Source organism: Amphiprion ocellaris, chromosome 17 (assembly GCF_022539595.1).
Source record: "Amphiprion ocellaris isolate individual 3 ecotype Okinawa chromosome 17, ASM2253959v1, whole genome shotgun sequence".
Lineage (NCBI taxonomy): Eukaryota > Metazoa > Chordata > Actinopteri > Pomacentridae > Amphiprion > Amphiprion ocellaris.
In genome coordinates, this window is record NC_072782.1 from 18,390,556 (window position 1) to 18,407,802 (window position 17,247).

Below are 17,247 nucleotides of genomic sequence, written 5' to 3' on the forward strand. Positions count from 1 at the left end.
AGCCCCAGACCATCATGCTTCCTCCTCCATGTTTGACAGTTGATATCACACACTGAGGAACCATCCTTTCTCCTACTCGACAGCGTCCATAAATCCCGCATGATGAACCAAAGATTTAAAATTTTGATTCATCAGTCCATAATACCTTCTTCCAGTCTTCAGTAGTCCATTGGTGGTGTTTCTTGACCAAGGCAAGCCTCTTTTTCTTATTCTAACATCTCAGCAATGCCTATCTTGCTGCAACTCCACCTGTCAAACCTGCAGCTCCAAATCTTCTCCTCACAGTTGAAACTGAGACTTCTTACTACGACCACTATAAAGCTGTGATTGAAGCTGTTGTCCTGTGAGTCATCTATCACCAAGCTGCTGACTCTCAGAAACTTGTCTTCTGATTCTGTTGTGGCTTTGGGTCTTCCAGACCTCTTCCTGTCAGACTTTCCCCCAGCTCCTGATTGCCTTTTGATGGTGAAGAAAACTGGACTCACTGACACCTTGACTTTCTTTGCAATTTCTCTGTAGGAAAGACCTACATTTTTAAGTGTTATGATGGTCTGTCTCTCTTCTATAATTGATTGCTGTTTCCTCGCCAGTTATATAGCAACACACTACTTTCTGCAGTACAGTACTGTTCAAATAATGCTCTTGAGGGTTTGGTACCATGATGTGTTTCAACACAACTTTTATGCAGACAGAGGGAGTTGTAAGTAATGAAGAAAAGTTGAACACCTGTAGGATTTGGTGGCACCAACTTTGAAGGCTTGATCAACCTCCATTGCTGCAGAACAGCTTTAAGTTGTTAACCCATTTCTTGCTCCCTGAAAAAGGCCTTTTTGTATAATTCTGAAATGTACATTATTTTTCAGTTTTGGGTAACCTTATCTTTTTGTAACCTCTGGCAGCTTACCACTTACCTTTGTACCATTTCATATCAGCGCTATGCCACTCCTTGATTTCATCACTTATTGTTCCCTTTTTTATTAGTTATTTTCTTGACGTTATAGATGTTTGTCTGAGGCAAAAAATCTGTGTTTAAACACTGTGGCTGCATTCCAAATCACATATTTTCTTTGTACTTTCAGTATGTACTGCAGCTACCCTTACAGAGTTCGTACTGTTTCATACAGTAGGCAGCAGTTGGAACACTGCTTTCTTATAACTTTTTGTTTTAGGCTTTGACTGTCCTGCTCATATATCCATCCCAGTCTGCAGTGTGAAATGACATATTGTCTGTCTGTGAGCTCCCAGAGGGTCAAGCTTGTTTATACTCATGAGACACGGTGATCTATCTTCTCCTGTGCAAAGGATTGTGGGTCAAAATGGGCAGAGAAGCATTCTGGCTTGTCAGGAGTTATAGGGCATTTTAGTATTTATGCCACACTGCATTTCACATACAACATACTGGGACATGCACAATCTTTTTTGGCATACTATAAAGAATGGTTGTTTGGATTTTGGAACCCACTCAACACACCACTGAAGGTGGTGGAGAGCAACAAAGCAAAGATCCTGTGGGACTTCAAGTTTCAGACCGATAAGCAGCTGCTGAAGAACCGACCAGACATTGTGGTGGTCGATGAGGACCAGAAGATTGCAGCTGTGACAGATGTAGCAAAACCAACATTGAGAAGAATGAGGATCAAAATATCGGTAGCTACCAGGGGCTGAAGGGACAGATGTGGAAAGTGAAGTCCGCAGTGGTCTGTGACCTCAAAATTAGTATCCTGCTCCTCTTCATTCTTCTCAGTGGTGAATCCAGCCACCACTTACTGTCATACAGATGGCTGCATCATTCAAGTCACCTCCATCCAGTCGCATTTGTTGGTTCCAATAGCACATGTTCTGTCAAGGTCACAGCTCCAATGACTATGAGGGGAGAAGACAGTGCAAACTCAACATTAAGGGCAAGACAGACATTGAAAGAGCTTTTAAGAAGTCACTCTTTGCAAGTAAATGAAATATAAATCCATCCATCCTTCTGGTAAGACAACATTAGAGATTAGGTAAGAGCCCCATAATTTTAATCAGATTGTCATTCAAAGGTTTCAAATGATCCCAGTCATAAAAATAAATAATTACAATTTAAAATAAAAATGTTTTTGAATGATTTACTTTTATTTTCCCTGGTTTGTTAAATAACAATTAATACATAGTACAGTCAGAAAAAAAACACAGATTTACAATTTAACTGCAAGAAAACATACCAGTAATGTTAACATTTAAAATCTTTATTTTAGTAATTTGTTCTTTTACTTTTGACTGCTAGTTACTGTATTGAAAAAGTCCAAAAAATGTAATTATTTTACTGATATTTGCTGCTATTTGAAAGACTAATTATGAATACAAAGGATTGCTGGAAAGCTGGTATGTGTATATATATATATATATATATATATATATATATATATATATATATATATATATATATATATATATATATATATATATATATATATATATATATATCACTGTAAGATGAAAGTTGCTACAGGTTTGGTTTCTACGGTAACAGGTCTGATAACTGTGATGATAGTAAAAGCACGTTTCTAAGCAAAACAAGCTTTAGTGACACAGCAAACCTGCTAAATGTCAAAAGGCTCTGCAGCTCTACTTGTTTTCTCTGGCGGCAGCTTTGTTGTTTGCTTTGCTCAGCTGCCAATCAATACACATGGCAGGTTAAGGGTCAGAGCACACATTAGGACGGGGCCACCGGCTCTCTGCAGGGAGCGTTTCCTGAGCTGGTCTGCATGCTGCTGCCAGTTGGAGGTCAAACACCGAGGAGCCAAAGGTCAAACAGGGTGTATCAATTAAGGAAATTAGTTTCTCCCACTCACATTCCAAATATGCAAATTACCCCATTGGAAGGATCTGATTATTAGCCTTCAGCATGTTTGTTTTTGTGTGATGATGTGGTTTCAAATTATCAATAAAATCATTTCCACAGCCGCCCAGAAGAAACCTCACCATGAGAACGAGGCATTCATGAATGTCTGGCATGTGGGAGTTTTTGCTGAAGCCATCATATCAAGGATATCTGAAGTCTATAAGAAATTCCTCACATCTTCAGCTTCTAAGAGACACAATAGTGATCTATTTAGCACCTACTTATTAAGTCTGAGGCAACTAGAAAGAAAAGGATTCAAAGGATTCACAGGCTTTATGTCATATGCAGCAGGAAAAAAAGTTAGCAGTGAAATAAAATTATTTCACTGAGTGTCTCTCTAGTGCCATGATTAACCTATTTACAGAATACATTCATTAATGCACACTGATCATTCACATCTAGTTATACATCCTGAGGTTGACAAACATTACAGTGCAAAAAATGTCCAAACAGTATAACAAAAGTATGCAGTATTTATGATTTAAGATCTGCGCATATGTAATGAAGTATGCAATAATGAACATACATAGAACAGCACAAATAGGCCATGTGCAGAAAAAAACTGTACAAAAGTACACTACCGTTCAAAAGTTTGGGGTCACCAAGGCAATTTCATGTTTTCCATGAAAACTCACACTTTCATTCGTGTTCTAACATAATTGCACAAGGGTTTAGAATTCGGAATTGAAACAGAATTTAGAAACCTTTTGTTTGCATTTTATCACTTTTAAAGTAATATAAAGTATTTTGGGACGACATGCATTTGCCAAACATAATGCTATCTCAGCTAATGTTAGCAGGGGTTTCAATACAACGCAGGATGCAGCTGCTAATGTTAGCTTACAGGTTGATAGCATAATTCACAATAAACGCATTATTTGTGTATGGATGCATTTTTAAAAAGTGTCATGTCAAAATGCATACAGATTAGTAGTAGCAAACCTGAATGTTACAGTTAGCATTCAGATATTCATACACGTAGAGACTTATGAGACGTATCACCAAATTAGGTTATATATTAATAATAAATTAAATTAAATACACTACCATTGAAAAGTTTGGGGTCACCCAGGCAATTTCATGTTTTCCACAAGGGTGCACAAGGGTTTTCTAATCATCACTTGGCCTTTCAACACGACTGGCTAACACAATATAGCATTAGAACACAGGAGTGATAGTTGCTGGAAATGTTCCTCTGTATCCCTTTTTTCCTCTGTAACCATTTTTGTTAAATTACAGCTAAGAACTAGTTATTAAAACTACATGCTAGCGCTAGGGAAAATGGGCTAATCTGTAAATTATGTCCCCATTAAAAATATACACTCACTGGCCACTTTATTAGGTACATCTTTCTAGTAAAAGGTTGGACCTCCTTTTACCTTTAGAACCGCCTTGATTCTTTGTGGCATACTTTCAACACGGTGTTGGACACATTCCTGAGAGATTTTAGTCCATATTGACATGATAGCATCACGCATTTGCTGCAGATTTTGTCGGCTGCACATCCATGATGTCAATCTCCTGTTCCACCACATCCCAAAGATGCTCTATTGGATTGAGATCTGGTGACTGTGGAGGCCATTGGAGTACAGTGAACTCATTGTCATGTTCAAGAAACCGGTTTGAGATGATCTGAGCTTTGTGACATGGTTCATTATCCTGCTGGAAGTAGCCATCAGATGATGGTACACTGTGGTCATAAAGAGATGGACATGATTAGCCACAATATTCAGTGAGGCTGTGGTGAATAAATGATGCTCAGTCTGTACAAAGGGGCCCAAAGTGTCCCTGTTGCCTTTCCATCATCTCCAACCAGTCTGCCTTTTCTCCTCTGATCTCTCACATCAACAAGGCATTTTTGTCCAAACAACAGCTGCTCACTGGATATTTTCTCTTTTTCGGACAATTCTCTGTAAACCCTAGAGATGGTTATGTGTGAAAATCCCAGTAGATCAGCAGTTTCTGAAATACTCAGACCAGCCCGTCTGGCATTAACAACCATTCCACATTCAAAGTCACTTAAATCCCCTTTCTTTCCCATTCTGATGCTCGGTTTGAATTTCAGCAAGTTGTCTTGACCACGTCTTGCATTGAGTTGCTGCCGTGTGATTGCCTGATTAACTATTTGTGTTGGCAAGCAATTGAACAGGTGTACCTAATGAAGTGGCCAGTGAGTGTATAGCATTAATTTACATCACAAACACAAAACAGGCCAAAACTGTAAATAATATCCACATCTAAAATCTGTATTTTTACAAATAATAATTTGTCATTGTACAACATGTAACCATAAAATTTTATTTATTGCTTTAAAAAAATCTTTTGCTTTTTAAATAGTTTTTAAAAAAACATTTTTACTGTTGTGTAGCTTCCTGTAAACTGCAGTTTCTTTTATTTAAATGTACAAACACTACTGTGAATTGCAAACATATAAAAATAACAATTGCAGAAAACAGGAACATTCTCTAAAGGTTCCCTGACAATTCCCTGAAGGTTCCTGTTTGCTGGGATGTCTTTAATATTGAATGTTTATGATCCCAAGCAGAAAACTACCAACTCTGTTTAATATTTCAAAATGCATGTACCAGAAAACCCCCTTTAACAATAAGGGGTCAGGTAAGGCACATTTTTATAGATGTATGAGAAATGATAGCCTATTAAATATATCTTTTAAAACCAAGGAGAAATAATTAAACTTCATGTCAAAACAGTAAAAATGATCTATGTCAGGGCATCAGTGTTATCAATAATATTGTTAGCTGCCTAAATCAAGTGGCTACTCTAAACAATACAGTATTTTATGTTTTGTTCAATTCATACAGTCAGTTTCTACAGTAGATTGTGGGTAACCGTGATTTCTTGTTTTTGTCTCCAACAAAAGCATCCGCTGCTATGTATATATGTGTATTCAACCATATACACTACTTTTGGAATTTAGCTGTGTTATTACATTATTTTCATTTATCACAGCATGTTTTAATCAGTCTCATAATCCAGCTGGTAGCTTTTCCAGAGCTTTCAGCTGCATCACAAGTTTTCTCCGTCGTCTCTGAGATGTATCCGTTGACGTGTGAACTCATCAAAAACCTGAAAATAGTTAATAAGTGGGCCTTTTAGCTGTAACTATTCTGTGGCACTGCTTCTTCAAGACCCAAATTGGAGTTAATTAATGAGCCACTGTGGAGATTTTGGGTCAAATTTCACTGAATTATTTATTTAGTGACAGTCAATCCATATGGTCTGCCCCTGGTACATATGTGATGCCAGCTACTTGCTTAAATTTTAAACCCTAATCTACTTTTTTAAATGTCATTCCTTTGTGTGTTTTCATGTTTTTGAATGATAAGTGGTTTCTCATTCTGTATGAACTCTGGCTCATATGTATGTGTGCTTAAAAAAAAAAAAAAAAAAAAAAGACAGTTTTCTCCCAAAGTGGCTGTTAAATGGAATTTAAACTGGTATTTTGGTAATGGGTGACTACCAGAATACCACATGATTATTTTATGTTTCTGAGAAAGCACTTCTCATATCGCTGAGGCTATAAATTTGTCACTCGCCGCCTCTGTTAGTTTACTCTACAATCAAAACTGTGCAGCTCAGGATGAGGGGATAGTTCATTTAATTAGACGTTGCCAGCGCCTGCTTCATGTAAAACCATCGCCTGCGAGTTTCTCAGCTCCACTGCACACCACTTTTGCACGTCTGTGGTGAACTGCCCTCCTGACAAGCTCCTCCATCTTCCACTCTTGTCATTATGAGCAGCCAGCAGTGTCACAACTCGTCTCCTCCTGATAGTTTCAAAGTGGTTTTAGTGTTTCTTTCACACTTAATCCTGCTCTCTGACTCAGTTGTGTGAGTGACAAACGCCCTTTCCAGCTCTGATGTGCCTCTGCTGAATCAACGCTGTGATTCTCCGGCTCTGACGTCGCTCCATGTGTTTGTTTTTTCAGCTGTGACAAAGCCTCCAGAGTGATGCCCCTGAAAGATATGACAGTGTAAGGATATGATAGCTAGCGTGAGGCTTGGATGTTTTCAGGGTGAGCACATGTGGGATCTCACAAACGGCTGCCACCCTTGATTCCTCTCTGGTATGTCCATGAGGAGAGGTTGAGGGTCTCCGTTCACAGTGAAGTGGGGCTTGAATTCCAAACAAGATTGTGTCTGTCTGTGCCGCCTGTCTGTGAAAACAGATTAAAATCATACTGACCAGTGCAGCCAGGAATGTGCTGAACCTTGAGCTTGGAAGGGGGGAAATCCAACAGCTCATCACACCTAATAAAAAAAATAAATAAATAAAAAATCCTTGACACTGCAGGGAGACCACCACAGAGCAAGAACTGATTAAAAAAATAGTGCATGAAGCATTATTAGACTGGGCTCTAACATTATTTAGTTAATTAATTAATGCTCTCATGTAGCAAAAGATGCACCTAACTTTTAACATAGCATAGTATCATTTTAAATCTCCCATATTATGCCGCTTTTTAGTCCACTGATGAGTCACACATGACTGCAGAATGTGTCTTTTAATTTTTTAGTTCATTTTTCACCATGACTGTATAACTACAGGTTTTAGTCTTGTTACTCCATCAAGGAATGCAGTGGAGCTATGTGACGATCAGTGTACGTATGTCTGTCTATTTGTCTGTTAGCAACATTACTCAAAAATGGACTGACGGATTTGGATGAAATTTTCAGGGAAGGTCAGAAATGACACAAGGACCAAGCGATTAGATTTTGGCAGTGATGTGTCTTATAGTCTGGATCCACGGATTTGTTAAAGATTTGTGTATCATTGCGAGATAGCGGCATGGCGTCACTGTAACTATGACAGCAGGTGAACGCTGCCTGCTGACAATCACATGACTGTGATCCTACTACAAATCCACCGCTGCGGACTTATTGGGACTTATCCGTCGGAAATGATACAAGGAACAAATGATCAAATTGTGAGGGTGTTTCCAAGTCCCATAAATTCCCGCCGAATGCTACATATTTTGATGACACGATTCGGTAACCGTACATAACGTGCACATTCATAACACATGCCTGTACTCAGCGCAAGGTCATTTTTGATTAAAGATTTCATCCGTCAGAAATGATACAACGATTTCACAGCCTTGGTGAAGTGCTGCGCGATCTGAGTGCTTTTCTTGTACTAAATGGGCTTTTTCAGCATCTGTAACTTCCACACTCTCTTCAGGAAGAAGACTCTCGCTGTGTCTGTAACTGTTAGCTCAGAGAAGAACAGCTGGCTTCCTGATTGGCAGCTGACACAGATGTGAATGAACATGTCAGATCAGGACTTTCTATCTCTTCTTTCTCTTTGAGTGTTGTTTTTAACTAGTGTGTTTGGTGAGTTTGTCGGATAGTATTGTGGTTATTAAATCAGTGTTTTGGTGGTGCTGAGCCACAGCATGGAAATGGCTCTGAAGGCTGACTGCTGGTCAAAATGCAGTAACGGAGTTTGTTTCAGTCACTATTTCATACTTGTTCTGCTATCTCACAACAGAAACATAGCAATATGCAAATGAAAACAGCATTTGGTTGTATCAAAAAAAAAAAAACCCTTTAATGTGAGTACAGAGACAGGACAGAAGCAAACAGATGTAAACACCATCTGAGTTTCAGTTTCAGTGAAGCATGTAGGTAACACTTACTTGTTAGTTTAATCTCTGAATTTCTCTCAGCTTTACTGTTATCACACTGCTCTGACTTATTAGCAAATTTCCATGACATTAATTTTGTATCTTTAATTAGAACCTTTTAAACTGTTCCACACCATGTGCATGGTCTCCCTTTCTAAGCTTTGGTTTGACTTCTCATTTTTCAACCTAAAATTGTATAAAACTGCCAGGAACCAATACATGCATTAAATATGAAGATATTTGGCTGTAATCACTCGAAATACTAATATAGAACCATTCTAGGTTGCAGAAAACATTGTTTCACTATATGCACACAAATACAGCAGAAAACTGTGAGAAACCATTTGTTTTATTTAGATGTAAAACTATTGAAAAAACACACCTTTTTCACTGCTATTCTGTGTAAATCGTTGCTGTTTTTAAACTGCTTGTCTTAACATGTTACATACGGTAAAGAAAGTCCTGTGACTGTAAAGGTTTACAGTCCACTCAGATCTCAGACAGGGAAGCTAAACTTATAGGTTAAACTACATTTAGTGGGTGAATCAGTGATCTATTAGAGGCAACTGAAGTATTTCTACTACAGAATAAAGTGCTTTCAGTGTGACAGTCAAACCAAAGGTCAGTCAGTGTAGCAATGATTCTAGGAGCTGGACGGATAACATCAGGACTGTTATTATTGACAATAACTGCAGTTATTTGGCCAGAAACTCCCAGACCGAGTCATGAGACTTTCCTTGTGTTTCCGCTCCATTCAAGTTTCATTTGACTGGCCAAGAAGCACGAACCAGAGGGCACCGAGGGCCTGGCACCAGTTCCTCCCTTCCTAGTCACAACACTCTCAAAATAGCTCATTCACACTGTCATGCAACATATACACAAAAGCTGTTGTTTCCCACCATTCCAATTCTTTACACTAACCGACTGCACATCCTCACACTGTCCTCTGTGAACAGGCACCATATATTTCTATTGAATTCACCAACAAAAGCAGGCTGCAGAGCGAGAAGGGGATGCACAGACACGTCTGGAAATAATGCTAAGTATGGCTTTCTGCTGTGCAGCATTCAGACGGACATGTTGGACCTGAATAGATGGAGCCTTTAGTATGTGAACACCCTGTAGGGAGTGGTGTTGGGTCTTTAGCTCAGCTGTTTGGCCCCCAATGAAGGTTAAGACTCAGATTTAGAGGGAATGTGACATGTAGCCTGCTCAAATGTTCATGAAGTCTAATACCGTGTGAATAGCTGGTCTTTACAAAGTGACTGTGATAATCTGAGATGCTGAATAACATGTAAAGACAACAACTGTTTTCAGGGGCATAGATCTGATTGTAACATTTGGGGAGGAAACGTGTCAAATCTGAACTTCCTCCCCCAGGAAAAAATATACGCCTATGATTGTTTTACATGGATGGTAAAAGTTCAGTTATAATCACATAGCAGCTTCTTATATGTTAAATTGAAATTCTGACTGTGAGCTTATAGAAATAAATCACATTTTGAGAAATTTTTTTTGAGAAGTGTACGAAAATAATCCAAATCAGGGAATTTAGTTTGAAAACCGCATTTAGTCATCCAGTTTGAGCTGCAGCTAATCGTTATTTTCATAACTGAATCACTAATGTATGGAAGCATTCTGCTCCCACACCAGGGAAAAGAAATAGTTTCATGTTATAACTTGAAAAGTTTACCGTTGTTGTTATAAAACAAGATGTTTTCAGGTTAATGATACAAACTTATCACATTACACCATGAACTTTTTCTTGTTAGCACTTGAAAGCACATAATAAAAACACAAAGTGTGTTGTGCACAACCAAAACACCTGACGTGCTACCTCTCTGTGTCATAAACTGCTGATCATGTCTATTGATAATGGAGCCCTGTGGCTTCTGTGCAGGTCTCCCGAGGTGTGCTAGTCTGTGACTGCCTGGGTCTCTCATCATCTCCATCCACGTCCATGTTTTCCAGAAAACCAATCATCTGCCAAAAAACTGACTGCACACTTCTTGCTAATGTCATATTACCCAGTTTATTTGCATCTACAGCTGCTTCTATCATTCATAACATACAAATACACACAATTTGTCTGTGGTAGGAGCAAAAGTGCGTCTTTCTGAAACTTTCATGTAACCAAATAATTCTGACCACAAAAATCTTAGCCAAAGCATAATCAGGTCATAGTCAGATTATGATGATTATAGGCACTACTATGATATGGTTTTCAATGTTCACACAGTGTATGTTTGGTATGTCTAATATCCTTGTTCAGTCTGTAATTAAAAATGATTTACAGATGGGTTTTAGACATAAAATAATGAAATGATCTCTTTTGCAATTAGCCTATGGGCTATAACCTTTAAAATACAACCTTCATGAGGGAAATCCAGTCATTTTGATGCATTGGTAACATTTCAGTCACAATGTGGGGGCTGCAATCACTTTTTAGCAGATGAAAAACTGCATTATATGAGCTGAGTTGGTGCTTTAAAGCAACTTTAACTGGCAAAAAAACAACTTAACTGGTTATATAAATGCACAGAGCAGATAAAAGGATGCAAGGACGTAAGGATGCCAATCAGGTTTTGGCTAAAAATTCATTTTTGGCATGATTTGCGGTACATAAACAACCACGATGACCTGACGGAATTGTAGTTGGGGTGACTGGAGGCCGGTGTGGTGGCCTGTCTGATGATACCTTGTTCACTTTAGCTTCTTAGGATTTTATCATCAGCATGGTGCAGCACTTTTCTTTCCTTTTGTTTAGATTAAGATTTTTATTGCATTTTTAACAACAAGCGCTCAGAGAGCAGTACTCCTCCAAGGCTGTTCATTCCCCCATATTGTCAGAAATTTTTTTTTTGTATTAGTTATTGATTATCAGAAATCACGGCGACATAGAATGTGGCCATTTAATATAGATGTACCCACAAACAAAGTGATGTTGCGCTGAGCACAAGCATGTGTTATGCATGTGGACGTTATGTACAGATACCGAATCGTGTGATGTAAATATGTAGCAGGCGGCAGGAATTGATGAGAAACACCCTCACAATTTAATCAATTGTTCCTTGTATCATTTCCAACGGATAAGTCCCGATAAGTCTGCAGCGGTGGATTTGTAGTAGGATCGCAATCATGTGATAGTCAGCAGGCAGATGACGTAGTGTTCACTTGTTGTCATAGTTATAGTGACGCTGTGTCACTATCTCACAATGAAACAGAAATCTTTAACAAATCCGTGGATCCAGACTATAAGCCGCATCACTGTCGAAATCTAATGAGGTGGTCCTTGTGTCATTTCTGACCTTCCCTCAAAATTTCATCCAAATCCGTTAGTCTGTTTTTGAGTAATGTTGTGCACGGACAGACAGACAGATTCACGTGTGCCGATTGTCACATGGCGGAGTAAAAATACAGTACTATCGAACTGATATTTTACATATTCAGTGGGACAATAATTATCCAGCTGACAGACAAAACAAATACAGGCATCTGTGTACATTACAGTACCATCCTTAGTTTTACAGTGTTGGGTGAACTTCCCCAGATATATATTTGCTGAAACCATCCTAACGTTCGTTAACTGTGTCATTTGTCCTGCTCAGTATCCCCAGCATCTTCTCATATGCAGCTGTTTCGTTCATTTGAATCTTCCACATATTCAGTGAGGTAGTGTGAGACTCCCTCCAATACCTTAAAATCATCCTGACACAGTCTTTGAAACCTGGGTAATACTTTTCTTTGTTTAATGTTAATCAATATGAGATGGCCCCTTATCCTTGTTCATTTGTTATGTGGAAAATTGATTTATTTGTGTTTATTTTCATGGTTGTTTCATGTAAAAGGGTCATTCCAGATTTGGAGGACATTTTACATCGCACCCATTAAATTTCAAATAATCCATGTACAAAATACTAAAACATGCAGTCGTTGTGTAAATGTACTTGTCCTGAGACCAAATCTTAAAAAAAAACTAGGAGAAAAGAATGTTTGAAGATATTTTTTAAAATACCAAATAAGTCCGGAGTTCCCCTGAAAATGCAATTTTTCTCTTGTGCCACACCAATGATGACCAAATTGAATCTCAAATAAAACAGTTAAAATGAAATTTCAAACTCCTTTCTTTGGTATTTTTTTTTTTATTGATGTCTCTTGTAATTGTGGGAACATTTTTAATCAACACAATATTTCAAATAACTATTACCCATGGAATGTGTGTCCCACATCAGCCCTGTTAGCATAACCTTTTAAGCTGGTAGAAGAAGAAGAAAGTAGTGAATCACATGATACGCTGGAATTAACATCATCAAACAGTTTTCCAAAAGAATGAGTAGGGAAAAGCTTTTCTATTTTTCGTATTTTCATAACATTGTCAGCCTTGATTGAATGTCTCACTCTACCTCATGTAACCCTGTTATGCATATTATCAGGAAAATACAAATTCTTTTGACTATTTTCCATCAGTAAGTTTGTCCTCTTGGTCAACGGTAACAGCTAGCTAAATATCTAGCTGTTACTGCTGAAAAAAAAATCAACTAAAATTAGCATGGATTAGCAACCCTGTTCCTAGGGTTAGCAAACAACAAATCAAACATGGAATAAAAATGGTACCTTTTGATAGTTTATTACCTATTATCAATAAATATGGAGCAGAAAATTGCAAAAGAGAAGGTTTATTTTTCAAAAATTTTGAAGCCCAAATGTCCTTCAATTCTGTAATGAACCAAAACTACCTTGACAAAGTTGCTTCAGTGGTTAAATTCTAATTAAACCATTTTCCCCTCCTGGTTCTTCACAAAACTGGACATTAAAAATGATCAATACCCATTGATATGATTGAAATGACAGATTTGACCCTCATAAAGAACTGATCTGTGGCCAGCCCTGCTTCATTCATGCACCCGTGACGTCACCCGTCGGTTTCTGCACTGAGAAAATGAAGCCAGGATTGTTCTACTTCCTGGTTGACATCTTGGAATTTTGGAGCCAGAGACGAAAAAAGATTCTCAGAGGGCAGAACCGGAGAGCAGTGATTGGTCAGACTGACTGAGAGCCGAGGACTCTCTGTCCCGCCCACATTTACCAGCTTCTGTTGTTTGCTGACACTGCTGCTAACAACGTTAGCCTCAAAAAGTGGAGCTAAACTCTACAGGTAAGTGTTAAATTCAACTTTCTAACTAGTCGTACTCTTCTCCACAACTGGACTATATCACATATAAAGCAGTGACCTACGTTACTGTAGCTGAAGTTACTGTAAATTAACATCAGACTAGAACCTCTGATATAAACATGTTCTAACATCGTGTTTTAAAGTTGTTCTGTAAATCTCAAGTTACATTTCCTAACTTTGTGTTCACACTGATGCTAAATCAGGTTAGTCAGTGTCATAAACTAGTTAACTGTTAGCTGTAGCTAAGTGTCCTGCAGGTCACAGCTGATCAATCATAATGGATCAATCATAACGGATCGACAACTGCTGTCTCGAAGTGCAGTTCGTTAATGATCAGCAGATAGAAATAAATCTATGTTAATGTTCCTCCACAAAACTGATGGATGTTGATCTCTGAGTTCAGTGAATGAAGAACAGTTCAGTTCTGAGTTAATATCTCTGTTCCTGGGTTCAGACTGTTTTTAACAGCTTCTGTTCATACAACAGTGTATGGTCAGATAACTGTGTGGAGCTCATGTTAATGCTAATGATACATTAGAATAAAAAAAATAAACTTTATTGTCCATCTAAGGCAGTAAAATGTTCTTTGGCTTCAACCAGGAAAACAAACATTTCCATAAGATTTAAAAATAGGACAAAACACAACACTCTATTGTGTTCTATTCGTATTCTGATGTGTTCACTCTGATATTTAATGTTCCAGCAGCTGGAATGAAAGAACCTTGGAGATCTTTTCCTCACTGTAAGTGTCTTTTCCTTCCAGCCTTGGTCTGGATCATTGGGAACATCTAGTCTGATGGACTGAGAACTCACTGAGTTCACTGAGGATGTCCATTCAGTCTCCTTCTTCTTAGCCAGATGAGGTTTTCCTTCTGTTGGCTTCAGTCAGAAGATCCTCACAGTGAATATGAGACACCTGAGATGAAGACAGACGTCACAGTATCAGCATTAACAGCAGAGGTTCATTTTAAAGTGACCCTGGAAAGATTTCCTATTTCATATAGTTTTCCAAGCACTGAAAGACAGAAAGGCCTGTAGTCGCTTTAGCTTTAGAGGAGAGGATTTTATTATCCAGCTTATCTGTGCTGTAATTTAAATGTAATAACTGTAGTGTTCATCATTACTTTGGTCATATTCTGGGAGTTTATTTTTCCAATCTACACTGCAGGAATACGTACTACAACATGTGAATCAGTCATTCAACAATGTTAACAACTAGAGAGTAGATTTACTGTTTTCTCCAGTTTAACTTCAGAGACTCAGCAGATATTCAGGACTACTGACAACACAGAACCTTAACATTACTGCTTTAATCACATTTAGGTTTTCTAAACGTTACATTAATGTGAACCAGCGTCTCCACTGACAGTTTTATTAACTAAATGTACCACATTACACTAACACAACACACTTCAGCTGTTGACATGAAAGTCAACACAAACATCGCTAGCTTAATGCTACATTAGCTTTAATCAGGCTACAACTGAGCAGCTAGCTCAGTTAGCATCGCTAACATTAAAGCTAATATTTACTATGCTAACTTCCTTCTTTGGTCAATACACACAGAAATATACTCCACCAACATCTGGAGTGCATTGCACACATTATATCTGACACTAAAGCTGCATATAAAGTGCAGTGAAACCGGCACCGATAAAAAAAAAAAAAAAAAAAAATTTACCAAACTATCATAGTCCTTTCAGTGTCTGCTGGTAGAATCAGCCGAAGGTAGAAAACTGGTTAAAACAAGCCCACGGGCAGAAAAACTGTCTGTGGAAAAATGTTCTGCTACTTCACCAATAAATAAACCAACCGTGATCATACCAGAGTTAATCCAAACGAGAATAGAGTTTACAGTGAATGAGCGTCTCGGCTGCCTCCTCCATAGCACCTGTCAATCATTCCAGACCAGACTGTCAGTAAAGTAGCCCCACCCCCTGGCTCCGGAAAACCTTAACGCTCAATATAAAATTCAGTATTGATTTAGTCCACAAAAGAGAAGGTCCAGGCACTCATCGTTTGCAAATGTGAAGATTTTTAATGGAGGGCCAGGAACATTAAAAAGCACACCAACGCGTGTCGGCTTACGCCTTCATCAGGATGTGAATACTCACAGACAAAGAGAGCACCTAATTATAGTCAATGTCTCCAGGTGTGCAGTCACATGACTGACAGGTCTGATGTAATACCTTTGTCAAGCTCTAGATGTAGACAATGGGCACAGAGAGCAGGAGTTTACAAGAGAATACAAATTTAACAGGAAAACTCAAGATTTTACAAAAAACAAGAAAGGTCAAAATCTTCATTGAGGCCAGGGTACACTGTGGCACTAAGTTCATGTATCCAGTAAGCTTCCCTCTGCCTAAGGCGGAGGACTTTGTCACCGCCCCTTGCATCCATAGTGATAACTTCAAGTGCCAACACTTTTAGAGTAGAGTCATTACAGTCATGTATATCCATATAGTGTCTTGCCATGGGGTAGTTTTGGTTTTTTGAGCGAATGGCATAGCAGTGTTCAGCCACCCTATCCCTCAACCTTCTTTTAGTAAGCCCCACATAAAAACATCCACATGGGCATTGGAGGCGGTACACTACATGGGTTGTTTGACAGTTGACAAAAGAGTTAATGAAATAAGTTCTGCTCTTACCAATGTCTATAAAAGTATTAGTTTTTATCAAGTTATCACAATACCTACAGTGGCCACAAGGAAAGTTCCCTTTTGGACGGGAAAGCCATGTAGTGGGTTTAGATGAAGGAAGATAGCTCCTAACTAATCTGTCCTTGATTGTAGGAGCTCTTCGGAAACTTACTCCTGGGGGCTCAGGGAACACCTGTCTTAAAAGAGGATCACTCACTTTATAGGAGTCTACATTTAAAACTGTGGTATTATCAGAATCCCCAGAATACAGTGTCTTACTCCACAAACAATGAAAATGGTTCTGTTAGAGACTACTCGCCCTTTCGACCCAAATCAACCTTTATACCTTGTGTAAATAACCCAACATTATCCACTTTCACAAAAAAAGTATCCTATGAGGTTGAGAAAATATTTCAGGGTCCCAGGGAAATAAAACGATGCAACTTGACAAAAAATGAACATGATGCACTTGATTGGATATCAAAAAGAACTGATGTAATCATAAAAAGTGCAGACAAGGGTGGTGCCGTTTGTGTATGGAGCAAAGATAAATATGTGACAGAAGCGTTACGTCAGCTAAATGATGAAGAGTGTTATTCAAGACTATCTGTAAATCCTATAGACAATGTGAAGAAAGAACTTTTAGAATTGCTTGATGTGGCCAAAAGTCAAAATTGGATCTCAAATAAAGAGTATGATTTCTTGATTCGTGACAAACCACGGTTTCCCTGTTTTTACATGTTACCAAAGGTTCATAAAAACTTGATGAATCCACCAGGGCGCCCAATAATAAGTGGGAATGATTCTGTCACAGAGCCTGCTTCCAAGTTTGTTGACTATTTTATAAAACCTTATGTTCTCAAATTACCATCTTATCTTCAAGATAGTACTCAAGTACTCCAAAAG